We start from the raw sequence: 16,573 nt of genomic DNA on the forward strand, positions 1-16,573 counted from the left end.
CCCCTAGTGCTTCTTCCTAGGACCCTAATGAGTCACCCTAGCCCAGCCCACGAGCCCTGGACCGAGCCCCTATCCGATACTGATCGCACGAAGTCTGCCACCTCAAGGTGCAGCTTCTCGGGTAGGAGTCCTTGCTTGCAAGGACTCCTCCCTGCCCTTCCAGACCGAGTCCTAGCATGGCTAGGACTCTCCCCTTGACTCACCCGTACCCTTGGCTAGCCCCTGGACAAGCCAACCAAGTCCCAGACCCTGCAACTTGAAGAACCCGAATCCCTCCCCTCTTGACAGCAGTAGTACGTTAATTGGTTCATGCATCAGCCGAGTTCTGTGATGTTAGGTGTGCGTGTGGGTGTGTCTAGAACATGCAAAACCCTCCCTCAATCATACCTATGTCATGGCAGCCCTTAAACAATACCCACACATGAGTTAGGAATCAAAAACTTTGCTTAGCAATTCATATTAGGATCAAAAACGAAAATACATAAAAGTGACACTTGTTTTTTCATGTTTTTCATGCATAAAAAAATACTATGATGTAACGGATGAGAAAAGGAGATTAAGGCGTGCCTTTGCGTATTATACGCTCGAATAATCGTTGACGGCGAAGAACGGGTCGAAACCTTTGACTTGTTTCTTTTGAACCCTTCGAATTATCTCTTCCAAAACTTAAAGTGAAGTGCTGTGTGTGTTGTAGTTGGGAGAGGGTTTTCAGAATTTTAGGAGTGGGGAGGCGTGAGTTCTTTGATGAAAAAGTGAAGGGTTTTGTGATTCTTTGCACTTTAAATACTAATCTAACCACTAAGTAGGCTTTAGGCCTATTAAGCCCCAAAATTCAAGCCCATTAGTTAAATTAGGATTTAATAAAATATTAACCAAAGTTTTGATTAATTAAATATGTGAATTTATTAGCTGGGTTGCCAAAAAGTTCGTATTTTAGTTGAAAACTAACACCGATAAAATTTTCGTCCCGGCGTATAAAATTGCTTCAAAACCCTTTATTTTCAAAAATAATTAAAAGCATCGACCATCTTTTAAATAATTAAAAATAATTATTTAAAAAATATTTTACGTTTTCTTTAGCCCTCGGTCCCCGTTCCTCGATCGTTACTTGAATATTCCTAAAAATACATTCTTTTATGCATGATGACAAATAAATCTCATTTAGCATATAAACAAGTACGTCACATAATTAATTAACAACTAAAATCAATTAATTACTCAATTTATTTTCATAATTTCCTAGATTCGCATGCAGTTGGATTACGTCGTCTTAATTTCGGACCTTACAATTCCTCCCCCCCTTAAATAAAATTTCGTCCTCTAAATTAGAACTTACCGAATAGATCCGGATAGCGACTCTTCAAGTCCCTCTCGGTTTCCCAAGTAGCTTCCTCTTCCGAGTGATTCAGCCACTTGACCTTGACCATTGGAATGACTTTGTTCCTCAATCGTCTTTTTTGTCTTGCTAATATCTGGACGGGTCTTTCTTCATATGTCATATTTGGAGTTAGTTGAAGGGGTTCATAATTAAGCACATGTGACGGATTCGACATGTACTTCCGCAGCATCGAAATGTGGAACACATTGTGAACTCCTGCAAGCGCTGGTGGCAATGCCACTCTGTAAGCTAGTGTCCCAATCCTCTCCAAAATCTCGAACGGACCTATAAATCTTGGACTAAGCTTGCCCTTCTTGCCAAAGCGCATAACACCCTTCATGGGTGCTATTTTCACAAACACATGATCGCCCACTGCAAACTCTAAGTCTCTTCGTCTTTTATCTGCATAACTCTTTTGTCGGCTTTGTGCAGTCTTCATTCTATCACGAATTTTGACCACAAGATCAGCTGTCTCTTCAATCACATCTGGACCAATGTCTCTTCTTTCCCCAACCTCGTCCCAATGAATAGGAGATCTACATTTTCTTCCATAGAGTGCCTCAAAAGGAGCCATTCCTATTGATGATTGAAAACTGTTATTGTAAGTGAACTCCACTAGAGGTAACTTTGATTCTCAACTGCCTTGGAAATCAATGACGCATGCTCGCAGTAGATCTTCCAAAATCTGAATAACCCTTTCTGACTGACCATCGGTTTGAGGGTGGAACGATGTACTGAACAATAACTTGGTCCCCATCGCTGCATGCAGACTTTTCCAAAAAGACGACGTGAACCTCGGATCCCTGTCAGAGACGATGGATACAGGAATCCCATGCAGCCGAACTATCTCCCGAATATACAAGTCGGCATACTGAACCATGGTGAATGTCGTCTTAATAGGTAGAAAATGCGCTGATTTTGTAAGACGATCCACTATCACCCAAATGGCATTGAATCCTTTAACTGTCTTTGGCAATCCCACAACAAAGTCCATGGTGATATTTTCACATTTCCACTCGGGAATAGGGAGTGGCTTCAATTTTCCCGCTGGTCTCTGATGCTCTGCTTTGACTTGCTGACAAGTCAAACATTCGGATACATATCTCAAGATGTCTCTTTTCATGCCTGGCCACCAATATAACAACTGCAAATCTCTATACATCGTTGTACTGCCCGGATGAATGGAATATGGTGTGTCGTGGGCTTCCTTCATAATAAGATCTCTCAAAGAATCGTCACTATGAACCCATAGACGGTCTCGATAACGGACTAAACCATCCACCACTGAATATAAATTCCGTCCCTTGGCTTCATCTCTTGCTCTCCACTTTTGCAACTGCTCATCATTAGACTGCCCATCACGAATTCTGTCCCTCAAGGTCGACTCCACTGATAATGTAGCAAGATTAGGGGCCTCGCCCCTAGCATACACTGTAAGCTCAAACCGCTGTATCTCGGACTGCAACGGTCTTTGGAGTGATAAATGAGTGATAACCGCTGCTTTTCTACTCAATGCGTCTACCACTACATTAGCTTTCCCCGGATGGTAGCTAATGTCACAATCATAGTCCTTTACCAATTCAAGCCATCTGCGCTGTCTCATATTCAACTCCTTTTGGGTGAAGAAGTATTTCAAGCTTTTATGATCAGTGAATACTTTGCACTTCTCCCCATAAAGGTAGTGTCTCCAAATCTTTAGTGCAAAGACTACTGCTGCAAGCTCAAGATCATGAGTAGGGTAGTTCTTTTCATGAATTTTCAACTGTCTTGACGCATAGGCGATAACTCGGTCGTTTTGCATCAGAACTGCACCTAAACCTTAGTTTAGAAGCGTCGGTATAAAAAACATACTCCCCTTGCCCTGATGGCATGTATAACACTGGTGCTGATATCAAGGCTTGCTTCAACTTGTCAAAACTGTCTTGACACTCGGATCCCCAAATAAACTTAGCATTTTTCTTCGTCAAAGATGTCAAAGGCACTGCAATAGATGAGAACCCCTTGATGAATTTGCGATAATAGCCGGCTAATCCCAAGAAACTGCGAATCTCGGTGACACTCTTCGGTACTGGCCACTCTTTTACTGCCTCAACTTTACTCGGATCAACTTCCACGCCATCACTAGAAATGATGTGGCCTAAGAACGCCACTCTATCAAGCCAAAACTCGCACTTGCTGAATTTTGCATAAAGCTTTCTGTCTTGTAAAACTTGCAGTGCTGTCCTCAAATGGCGACTATGCTCCTCTCTGCTCTTGGAATAGATCAATATGTCATCAATGAAGACAATAATAAACTGATCCAGGTACGGCTGAAATACGCGATTCATGAGATCCATGAAGATCGCTGGCACATTGGTCAACCCGAATGGCATGACCATAAACTCATAGTGCCCATATCTTGTGCGAAATGTTGTCTTGTGAACGTCAGACTCTTTGACTTTCAACTGATGGTACCCAGATCGCAGATCAATTTTAGAAAATATCGAAGCTCCTTGCAACTGGTCAAATAAATCCTCAATTCTTGGTAGTGGATACTTATTTTTGATAGTGACCCGATTAAGCTACCGATAATCAATACAAAGACGCATGCTACCATCTTTCTTTTTCACAAACAAAACCGGTGCGCCCCACGGAGAGTAACTGGGGCGAATAAAGCCCTTGTCTAGCAATTCTTGAATTTGATCTTTTAGTTCTTTCATTTCAGCAGGTGCTAGACGATAAGGTGCTTTAGATATAGGAACAATGCCCGGCATAAGATCAATAGAGAATTCCACTTCACGATCGGGCGGAATGCCAGAAATGTCTTCGGGAAAGACGCTAGGAAAATCTCTCACAACATCAACATCTTCTAACTTCTGGCTGATGGATTCATGTGCAATAGTGACACATGCTAAATACGCCTGGCATCCATGCTTAATAAGCTTCCTCGCACTTAGACAAGAGATAATGTGCGGCATTTGCTGGTTTCATGCCGTCTCGAAAACAAAAGATTTACCACTGGGTGGCCTAATTGATACTGATCGCTGACGAAAATCAATCGAAGCTCCATTCGCTGATAGCCAATCCATCCCAAGTATAATATCGAATTCGGGCATAGGAAGCACAATAAGATCTGCCTGAACAACATCTCTGAATAAACAAAGCTCCAGATTCTTAACAATCTTAGATGTGAGCATCTGATCACCGGAAGGAATCGAAACTTTGAAACCCAAACCCATATCTTGAGGAGTAATATTCAGTCTTTTGATGAAGGTTTCTGATATGAAAGAGTGTGTAGCTCCGGAATCTAGCAAAGCATAGGTAGCTACGCCTAGAATGATGATCCTCCCTGCGGTGAAAATGTCTTTCAATTCTTTTGGTGTTGACACTTAAGGATTTACTATCATTAATTCCCAAGGTTGGATGAAGATTTCGTGTTGAACTTAAACATTTCTAGGAAGACTTGCACTTTAGTTCCTCAACTTTTGGAATTTGCAAAATTGACCCATAATTTTCGAATTATTGTACTTAAGTCCATATATTATTCGAAGTTCTGATTCAATCCTTGATTTTCGAGAGTTTGCATTTTGATCCTTAAGATTTCAGAATTTGCACAAAGGTCCCTTAATTTCGAATATTTGTATTCAAGTCCCTTAAATTTTCGAAAGTTGCATATTGGCCCCCCAATAATTTCGAAACCCCCTTTTATGGTTTTCTTTAATTTTGGCCCTTAGACTTTTTATTCTGAATCATAACATCCTTCGCATAAAATAAGGCACAAAATTCGAATCATTTTTCTATGGTTTCTAAAATCATCGCTTAAGTCCAACTAAGTAGAACATGCAACCTACTTTATTCTAAGTTGAAACTTAATCACAATTCAATTCTAATAACCAATTTAACATTTCATGCAGAAATAAGCAATATAAAAATGTTAAATGACTAGGTTATCCGTGATGAGTGTAGTGTCTGCCTCTTCCTCAGCTTCCTCGGCATTCATAACATAAGCTCGGGCCATAGCAGCTGCTTTCCTCTTTGGGCAATCAATAGCCTTGTGACCGGCCTCCTTGCAGTAGAAACATTTATATGATCCCAACTCGCATTTGCCAAGATGTAGACGGTTGCACTCCTTGCTTGGTTGCCTCTCAGCAGGCTTTGGTGCTCCCGGATTCTGTGGCTTTGGTGGCGCTGGCTGCTTGACTTGACCTTGGGGCTTTTAAGGCCCTTGAGGTCTAGGAGGACCCGTATTTGGCTTCTTGTTGGGTTGATTGTTATTCTGATAGTGTTGCCTCTTGCGCTGAATCTCAAAGTCAATGTCCTTTAAGGACTGCTCAGCCTGATATGCATAAGTAACTGCCATAGCATAATTCTCCGGACGCATCATCATAACTTTATCCCGAATGGTAGGTCGTAGGCCGTCCTTGAAATGCCTAAGTTTTTCTTCCGCGTCTCCAGCAATAAGGGGTACAAAGTGGCAACCCCTATCAAACTTCTTCACAAAATCAGCAACAGGTATGTCTCCCTGGTGGAGAGTCATAAATTCCCTCTTTATCCGGCTTCTGACATCAGCAGTAAAGTATTTCTCATAGAATTTCATCTTAAACTGTGCCCAAGTGAGTGTAGCAAGGTCAACACCATGCTCGGCTCCTTCCCACCATAAAGAAGCGTCGTCCCTAAGCAGATAAGTAGTGCACCTCACACGGTCGGCGTCTCCCATGTCCAAATAGCGAAAATGTACCTCGAGTGATCGGATCCAACTCTCTGCCGCAAATGGATCGGTGGTGCCAGAAAATTCCTTCGGCCCTAGCCTCCGGAACTGCTCATAAATATCAGGCTGTGGCCTATGTGGCTGCTGCTGCTGCATCTGCTGTAACTGCAGCTGTAGCTGTTGCTGCTGTATCTGCTGCTGCTGTAACTGTTGCTCGAAGAGACGAGCCATACCCTCTAATGCACGAGTAGCAGGATCCCCTGGAGGAGGTGGTGGTGGTGGTGCATTTCTTTGACTATTCCCTCAGCGATTAACACTGTTCTCTGCCTGATTCTCGATAACGGGTACGCGTCTAGGAGGCATTTTATCTGAATGTTTTCCAAATTCTAACGTAACCAACATGCATTTAAATTTAAGTTCTCTAATCATGTAACACATCCTGACTTAATTAGCATTTTAAGCATGCAAGACAATACTACTCAAAAAGCTATTAAACATGTATCATAAACATAATATCCATAACGTCATGCAGGTTAAATCATATAGAATAAGCAAGTAAAACTCACAACTTGAGGCTTGACGACTGATCTTCCCGGCGCTGATGGTGGCACAACCCTTTACAGGACCTTTGCTCTGATACCAACTGAAACGTCCTGCTCTTTTTATTGCTTTAAAAGTACTAGAAAATTTTTTTTTTCCTTTCTCTAAAATTTTCGGCTTTCACTAAAATATTTTTATAAAATATTTTAACCCTTAAAATAAAATACCAACCATCTAGCATTTTAAAAATCAAGTGCAATGGTCATAAAATAAAATCGTCGCATGATTGATTACCAAACCTAAAAAGCAATAAATTTGAAAAGTAAAGCCCATACTAAACCTCTCAAAATCTCTCAAAAGCATAAGTAAATAGTCTTAAAATCTTTAAATAAAATCATAAAGCATAATGCGGAAAATGTAGCGCTGGTCCTCGGGTTGTGTGCGCCTTCAGTCCAGTCAAATCACCCATCAAGTCCTCCCTCAATACCACCTGTATCCATCACACCTAGTGAGTCTAAAGACTCAACACACCATAATCTTGATAACGAGTAATACGTAATACAGTCAACATATAACGGTGAAAAATATTTGTACTTAAAATATCATTATCATGAAGATGCATAAACATAAACATTTTTGTAAATATTTTCATGATGCATAAAACTTTAAACATAAACATTTTCATAAAATACTTTTTCATGACATGCAATCATAACATTTTCCCTTTTTCCTCAACATGACATGACATAAAACATTTTTCATGATCATAAACATTTTTCCTTTTCCTTTTCCTTTTCCTTTTCCTTTTGTTGAATTCAGATCGTTAATTGTGACTTTCCTGATCATGCTCATGAGGGTCGATGGATCCATCTACATAAAACCACAGTACCGGGCGGCGGGGGACACCAGCAACACTCTCACCGGTCAACTGGGCACTGGCCTATCATGATTCGAATAGAAATACGATCGTCGGGGCTCCCTCTGGGGCCTTTTTCCATAAATGGGCTCCCTCTGGGGCCTTTTCCCCTCACGATATTCCCATTCTTCCGTTACCACAAAACCGTTACCACATATCTGTTACCACATATTCGCAATGATGGAAACACGATCGTCGGGCTCCCACTGGGACCATAACCCTCACGACGTCGCCAACATTAACGAATTAGTCACAATTATTTCACATCCTTCAACATTTTTCATTCACATCACTTTAGAAAAATCATGAATATCATTATGTTTTTCATTTTTGAAACCAAGCATGCAACATGTATTTTAAATGTCTTCTTAAATCATAAAAATCCCTTAGACATTTAACAATCATCATTTAATCATGAGCAATTCATAAACATTTAAAAATAATCATATTTTCATAAAAATAGCATTCAGGACACTGCCATGACCTTTACTAATTTCTAGGTGTAAAAAGACTGTTTTACCCCTGGACTCGACATTTTACGTTTTCGACTTTTTTCTTGATTTCATGACTCTAACATGTCCCAAATAATTATTTAAGCTTACGTGAATTTTTCCATAATTTTATTTGGCTTAAATGTTAGACTTTTTTCAATTATCTTTTCACAATTATTTTGACGGTGTTTTAATCCCGAAAAATACCAAACTTTAATATAAAATTCCTAATTTCTAAATTTAGTCTTTTTATATTATTTTAGCCCTTATGGATCACGATTCGACCCCCATGAGCCGTTTTCCAATTTTTTTTTCTTCTTTTAAATACCCTATTTGACACCTAAACTTCGTCCCCGAGCCAACTCTCGATTTTCACGAGTTACCCCTGAACAATATCAAGCCAAAACTTGCCCAACATGCCAAAGTACCCTACTGGACTCTAAGTTCACCAAGAATCCACCCCAAAACCCAAAAACAAAGCCCTCCCATGAGACCCATAGCTGGCCGAGAGTCCTTAACATACTAGGACTCTAGTTTCATGCACCTAAGGCTCTAGCCGTCTACCCAGCACCCGAGCCAACCCCTAGTGCTTCTTCCTAGGACCCTAATGAGTCACCCTAGCCCAGCCCACGAGCCCTGGACCGAGCCCCTATCCTATACTGATCGCACGAAGTCTGCACCTCAAGGTGCAGCTTCTCGGGTGGGAGTCCTTGCTTGCAAGGACTCCTCCCTGCCCTTCCAGACCGAGTCCTAGCATGGCTAGGAATCTCCCCTTGACTCACCCGTACCCTTGGCTAGCCCCTGGACAAGCCAACCAAGTCCCAGACCCTGCAACTTGAAGAACCCGAATCCCTCCCCTCTTGACAGCAGTAGTACGTTAATTGATTCATGCATCAGCCGAGTTCTGTGATGTTAGGTGTGCGTGTGGGTGTGTCTAGAACATGCAAAACCCTCCCTCAATCATACCTATGTCATGGCAGCCCTTAAACAATACCCACACATGATTTAGGAATCAAAAACTTTGCTTAACAATTCATATTAGGATCAAAAACGAAAATACATAAAAGTGACACTTGTTTTTTCATGTTTTTCATGCATAAAAAAATACTATGATGTAATGGATGAGAAAAGGAGATTAAGGCGTGCCTTTGCGTATTATAGGCTCGAATAATCGTTGACGACGAAGAACGGGTCGAAACCTTTGACTTGTTTCCTTTGAACCCTTCGAATTATCTCTTCCAAAACTTAAAGTGAAGTGCTCTGTGTGTTGTAGTTGGGAGAGGGTTTTTTAGAATTTTGGGAGTGGGGAGGCGTGAGTTCTTTGATGAAAAAGTGAAGGGTTTTGTGATTCTTTGCACTTTAAATACTAATCTAACCACTAAGTAGGCTTTAGGCCTATTAAGCCCCAAAATTCAAGCCCATTAGTTAAATTAGGATTTAATAAAATATTAACCAAAGTTTTGATTAATTAAATATGTGAATGTATTAGCTTGGTTGCCAAAAAGTTCGTATTTTAGTTGAAAACTAACACCGATAAAATTTTCGTCCCGGCGTATAAAATTGCTTCAAAACCCTTTATTTTCAAAAATACTTCAAAGCATCGACCATCTTTTAAATAATTAAAAATAATTATTTAAAAAATATTTTACGTTTTCTTCAGCCCTCAGTCCCCGTTCCTCGATCGTCACTTGAATATTCCTAAAAATACATTATTTTATGCATGATGACAAATAAATCTCATTTAGCATATAAACAAGTACGTCACATAATTAATTAGCAACTAAAATCAATTAATTACTCAATTTTTTTTCATAATTTCCTAGATTCGCATGAAGTTGGATTACGTCGTCTTAATTTCGAACCTTACATGGATGATGTGATTTCTTCCATCTGTATTCAGCATTTGTTGTATCCATGTCAGCAACTGCTTCAGTTTGTAACTGGGTGTTTTCTTCAGTTTTAGTTGCCGTTGCATTAGTTGGTAGTTGAATATCCTCAATAGGCTCTGCCAACTGGTTATCAGGAACAGCTTCCTGTTCAACTGATTGATCCACAATTTCAGGTTCTGGTGTTTGAAGGATGTTTCGATTGATGTGATTTTCTTCTTCATGAACATCCTCCAAACTGATATCTGTAAATCTATCCACTAGCTCAACTGGATCAGTTGGCTTGTTAGTTAGTACAATTTCATCAAAAACAACATGTATAGACTCTTCAACATTTAGTGTGCTCTTATTAAACACTCTATATGCTTTACTGACTGATGAATATCCAAAAAATATTCCCTCTGCAGATTTAGCATCAAAGGCTTTTAAATGATTTTTGCCATTGTCAAGAATAAAACATCTGCAGCCGAATATTTTGAAGTAGGAAACCACACTTTTTCGTCCATGCCAGATCTCATAAGGTGTTTTCAAATGATTTTTATTAATCATTGATCTGTTCTGAGTGTAACGCGCAGTGTTTACTGCCTCTGCCAAAAACCTTTGAGAAATGCCAAAATCAGCAAGCATTGTTCTAGCAGCTTCTTTGAGGGTCTGATTTCTCCTTTCAGCTACACCATTTTGCTGAGGAGTTCTAGCTGCTGAGAGCTCTTGCTTAATTCCAACATTTTCTAAAAACTTTGAAAGAATTTGATTGATGAATTCAGTTCCTCGATCGGATCTGAATCTATCAATTCCAACTGATTTCTCATTTAATAGTCTTTTGAAAAGCTTAATCAGTTGTGCAGCAGTTTGGTCTTTGGATTTTAGAAAAATGACCCAAGTAAATCTTGAAAAATAATCCACAACCACCAAGGTGTATTTCATTCCCCCTAAGCTCATGACTGGTATTGGACCAAATAAATCCATATGTAACATCTCTAAGCATCGGGAAGAAGATTTACTGCCCTTGTTTATAAAAGAAGATTTAACTTGTTTACCAAACTGACATGCTGAACAAATTTTATCTTTGGTAAAATCCATTTTGGGCAAACCAGTGACAAGATCGTGATTACTCAGATAAGCAATGGATTTAAAGTTCAGGTGGTTTAATCTCTTATGCCACAACCAGTTTTTAGAAGATTTTGAAGCAATAAAACATACTGGTGCATAAGGTTGATCATTCCAACTGACTTTGTAAGTGTTTCCACACCGTTTGCTAGTTAGGATGACCTCATCAGTTGAGTCTTTGACTGAACACTGAATGTTTGTCAAACTGAACTGAGAATCCATTATCGCATAACTGACTAATTCTAATCAGATTATACATGAGATTCTCAACTAATAAAACATCATTAATGATAAATTTACCATGGATAAGCTTACCCTTACCCACAGTTTTATCTTTGGAATTATCTCCGAAACTGATGTTTGGTCCAGTGTACATGATCAGTTGAGATAACAAGTTTGCATCTCCTGTCATGTGTCGTGAGCATCCACTATCCAAGTACCATATTGATTCCTTGCTTGTACCTGTTACCTGCAATCACACAAGATATAATTTTGGTACCCTTAGTTATTTGGGTCGTACATTGATTAGTCCTTTAGGAATCCAGACTTGGATCAGTCTAACTGACTGTCCAGTTGCTGTATTCCAGGTGGTCTTTCTCGATTTGTGTGTGGTAGGTGTGTAGTGTGCAGATGAGACAACATGTGATTTAGCTTTGTTCAACTTATTGTTCAGCCGATAGCTTTTTTGAACTGGCTTGTTATAGTAATTGGAGTAGCCATTTGAATAATTCCTGCTGAATCTTTTTGACGATTGACTACGTGAGTCAGTTAAAACATTTGGGCTATAACCAATACTATATCTTCTAGCCTTGTTCGTACTTTTAGTAGGCTGTTCAACCAGTTTACTTGGCTCGGGTTGTTCTTGTACCATAACTGATTTGAAAAAGTGAATGTATTTTCCTTTGACCATATTCAGTTTTTGTTGAGTATCATTGGAAATCATTTCATCTTGGTTACTGAACCCTAAACCAGTTTTATCAGTAACTGATTTCTGAGAGTTCTGTATATCAGTTAATGCAGCAGATGATTTGTTCCAAGCCTGAAAAAGCTCCGTTTGCTTTGAATTTTCAAGCATCAACTTCTGAATCATTGATTGATTCTTGCTTCTTTCAGCATTGAGCTCAGCAATCTCCCTTTTTAGACTCAACTCATCAACTGATTCATCAGTTTTAGTTTTATTGTCCATGGGATCAGTTTGCTTTGCTCTGGCCTTTTCAAAAGATAAGGCAAGCTTTTGGTACTCATTAACCATGTCATGAAGGGTTGAAATAAGTTCTTCTCTTGTGAAATCAGTTGAGCTGAAATCAAATACGTGTTGACTGCTTGACTCCACTTCTGTATCATCAGCCATTAGACATTTCACTTCCTCTTCACCATCACTGGAACTGCATGAGGTTTCTGGCTCTGACTCTTCGCTGTCAGTTTCTGCCCATTTATATTTACTCTCTTCAGCTAAGACTACCTCATGCTTCTTCTTGTAAGACTTCTTATCATCCTTGGGTCTCCTCTTGTGCTCATATGACTTCTTTTTTCTTTCAGTCGAGCCTTGACTGTCCTTCTTGGGTTTGGTACAGTCAGCAATGTTGTGACCGGGTTTGCCACAGTTGTAGCAAGCTTTGATTCCTCTTTAGAATTGTTTCTCTGACAACGTTTTTGGTAGTTCCCTTGATTCTTCCTCATGAACCTTCCAAATTTCTTGATGAACAATGACATAGCGTCATTGCTTAGTTGATCATCAACCTTCTCGACTGAACCAGTTGGTTCTGTTCTTACAGCAGCTAAGGCAGTTGTGGCTGCTGGAGTGGATGGTTCTCCTTCTCGAGTTTGCAGCTCAAACTCATAGGCCTTCAGATCAGCAAATAGATCACGAAGCTCAACCTTGTTTAGATCTTTGGATTCCCTCATTGCCATGGTCTTTACGTCCCACTCCTTGGGAAGACCTCTTATCACTTTTAAGGCAACTTCTTTGTTGGTATACACTTTTCCAAGTGCATTAAGTTCATTGATGATACAGCTGACTCTTTCATCATACTCATGCATCGATTCTCCAGCTCTCATCTTTATGTTGTCAAACTTCTGAACAGCAACAAAAATTTTATTCTCTTTGGTTTGTTCGTTTCCTTCACAAAATTGGATCAGCTTTTCCCAAATCTCTTTAGCTGTCTTGTACATTTTGATCTTGCTGAAAGTTATTTTATCCAGCGTTTTGTACAGTATGTCCTTTGCCACATTATCCATATTTGATTTTCTTTTGTCCTCGGCAGTCCATTAATCTCTGGGCTTTTCAATTCTGTGAGGTTCCCCATCGGTGATTGCAACTGCTGTGTTGGCTTTCAGAATCTTCATTGGTCCGTCAGTGATGACGTACCACATATCATCGTCTTCTGTAGCTAAGTGAGCCTACATCCTGATTTTCCAGTCATCGTAGTCTTCTCTGGAAAACACTGGGATCTTGTTGAAGGATGCCATTATAATTAGATTGAGTAGAAATATTCTGAGACGAGATACAACCGCTCTGATACCACTTGAAAGGATAGGTTAGAAGGTGGAAAGTGTTTAGAAGGGAGGGTTGAAAAAACACTTGCGTATTTTGTATTCTTTCCGAATTTTGAGTTCAGCTTTGTGATAAACAGATTCTCGGTATTTCGTCAGTCGATAACAATCAGTTTAACTGAGAAAAACAGTTGCGGAAAGTAAACTGACTGATAGATAGAATAGCTAACTGAAAGTAATAACTGAAATGAAAGTGAACACGGGTTGTTTCTGGATGTTCGGAGAATGGAATAACTCCTACGTCACCCCTTCTATAACGAAGATAGGATTTCCACTAAAAGACTTTGATCGAATACAAGAGTTGTATTGACCCACTTCAGTTTAGACTTAACACTGCAAAAACTGAAACTCTTAGTACACAAAAACCTTTACAGTGCGTGACTGAAATTTAAACACGACTGAATTAATCTAACAAAGATTTCAAAGTGCTAACAAGCTCGTAAATATAGCCTTGATTGCTACTGATATATCTGATAAGAGTGAGCTTTCGATATCTGAATACGAGTTGAGATTTTAGCAGAGTAACAGCAAGGTTGAATAGAATAGTAGTTCGTTTCTTTTGTTCTCAGATGCCCTCTTCAGCTATTTATAGGCTTCCCTCTCAACGGTAATATTAAATAGCGTTTGAATCCATATATCCGTTGATTGCCACATCATTATTCTCTGACATTCGTACACTACACTCTGAAATGCGGCATCCACTACTAGTTGCAGTCTGTTGTACTATTTGTCGGTTGTCGTTCTCAACTGGTGATGTGTACAACTGAGAGATCAGCTGAAGGATAATAGCTTGAATGTTCTCGGCTGAATATGTATAGGTTTACGACTGATCAGTCAGTTGACTGCTCATTCAGTTGCGTAAATCAGTTGCGATGATATAAGTTGCCTTTAATATTAAGCACATTAATCATCAGTTAGGCAAATGATAGTCGATTTGCGAAGCCTAGTAACTTGATCAGTTAGTCCAATAAATTCGATGCTTAGTTTGTCAAATCACTGAAATTTAGTTTCCAACAGTAGTTACAATTTCATAATAAAAATATTACTGAATGCCAAATGTCATTCGTATCATTATAAAAAAGGTATGTAGCTATAAATACCCTGAAACATTGATATCCAATAGCTAGAATGCTTTTCTCTTGTATACTCCAAAAATTATTTGATAGTTGTATTTGCTGATATGTCTTTACTAGTTAAGAAAACAGATCCGATACTATAACTCTGATAACACAATTCAGTAGACAATAGAAATATCATGATAAATAAGTAAAAATTGTCTTTTAGAGTTCGTGTTAGGATCGGGAAAGAGTTTAGAGGGGGGGTGAATGAACTCTTTCAAATTTTCTCGTGTAAAATGTTGGTTTCGACCGTTTATAGGCGGTTGAAACAATTCTTCTCAAACGGTTGGAAATGTGAACCACTATTTAGTGCGGAAGACGGTTCACAATTTCCAATAGAATCTTGAACACGTTAAAAAGCTTATTCAACTATTAGAAACAAAGAAAATGCTTGCGATAAGTAAACTGACACAAGATTTTTATGGATGTTCGGAGAATGAATACTCTTACGTCACCCCTTCTTCCTTCTTAGGAAGGTTTCCACTAAAAGACTTTTGCTCTACAAACTTTTTGCAACAGCCCACTCCAATCAGGACTTATCACACTGCCTGTTTTGGAACTCTTAGTGATCACTTTACACTTCTGGGTTTTAAGAACACTTAGTTCACCAGATACCGAGAATAAATCAAATAACCAAAAGGTTACTGCTATGAACAATCAGTTTGTTTTGAGTAGCACGAAATTGATCCTTAGAAGATCGAATTTAATGATGTTTAAAGCGTGCTAAAAGAGCGATGAAGTATGTAGGCTTTTGATAGCGCTCTCAGATCTTTGTGTATGCTAGCAACGAGATTTTTAGCTGTAGATCAAGAGATAATCTTAGCTAGCACACTCCTCCGTTAATATACACGATCTTCTTAACGATCGAAAAAGATGCAGCAACATTAACCTGATCCACTGAACAGATGTGTTGCTATCGTCTTTATGAGCATTAATTGATCTTTAATAAAAGCATTTAATATTCCTTTTTCTCAGCGTAGTTCTGAAGCGCTTTTCCTGAGGAGTTCTTTTATGGTAACTGTCTTTTAGCATCAGAACTTCAAGTGTATACTTGGTCTACCTTTTCTGGGATAGAGATATAAATGTAGATCATTCTTGGAACTGATGTATGTATACGTTGACTTTAAGGCGGTGTAATAGTTTGAATGTATTAAGCCGGTCAGAGAATGTCTTTGAGCAATAAATGGTTCTCTTTAATTATCCGGTTCTGATTATCACTAATGTCCAAGCTGAATCTACTAGCGGTTGAGACTTCTTTGAGCTTTATCCGGTTAGAAATTATTACAGCTGATGAGCCGGACGGTTGAACTGATACATATCTCATATATTAACCGCAGATGTTTTCGTGCTGTCTTGTTTTTGTCATACACCAAAATTCTTGGGAGTAATATTTTCTTAACAATTTTCCCCCGTTTTGGTGATGACAAAACCTAGCTGTAAGGCTATGTAACATAATAATTTTGAAGGAGATATATAAGAGCGAAAGTATTGTATTTCATTAAGTAAATGAAATTACAATATTCAAAATAACAAACTGTTGTAAGAAAATAGGCAACTTGTGTTTCGTTGGACCTTTTACTTTGTTCCACTGCTTTTGGCCTTGTCTTTCTTTTCTTTCAACTCATGCAATTCATTCATAACAGATATTTCTGCTTCTTGAATTGCCCTTTGACGCTCTCTTTCCCCCTTTTTGACATCACCATGAACAAGGGAACTTCATGATTTCTGCAAGTTGAGCACCTTAGGCATCGAGGCGTTGTTCTAGATTTTTCTGAAGACGAGTCATTTGCTTCGATAGGCCAAGGCAGATGTTAAGATGAGCAGAGTTATGTTTTGATTGCGTGAGAGAAAGACTTGTTTCCATGGTGGAAAGATCGTTGCGGAAAGCTGTCTTGAC

Source organism: Primulina tabacum, chromosome 6 (assembly GCF_025594145.1).
Source record: "Primulina tabacum isolate GXHZ01 chromosome 6, ASM2559414v2, whole genome shotgun sequence".
In the NCBI taxonomy this organism is placed as follows: domain Eukaryota; kingdom Viridiplantae; phylum Streptophyta; class Magnoliopsida; order Lamiales; family Gesneriaceae; genus Primulina; species Primulina tabacum.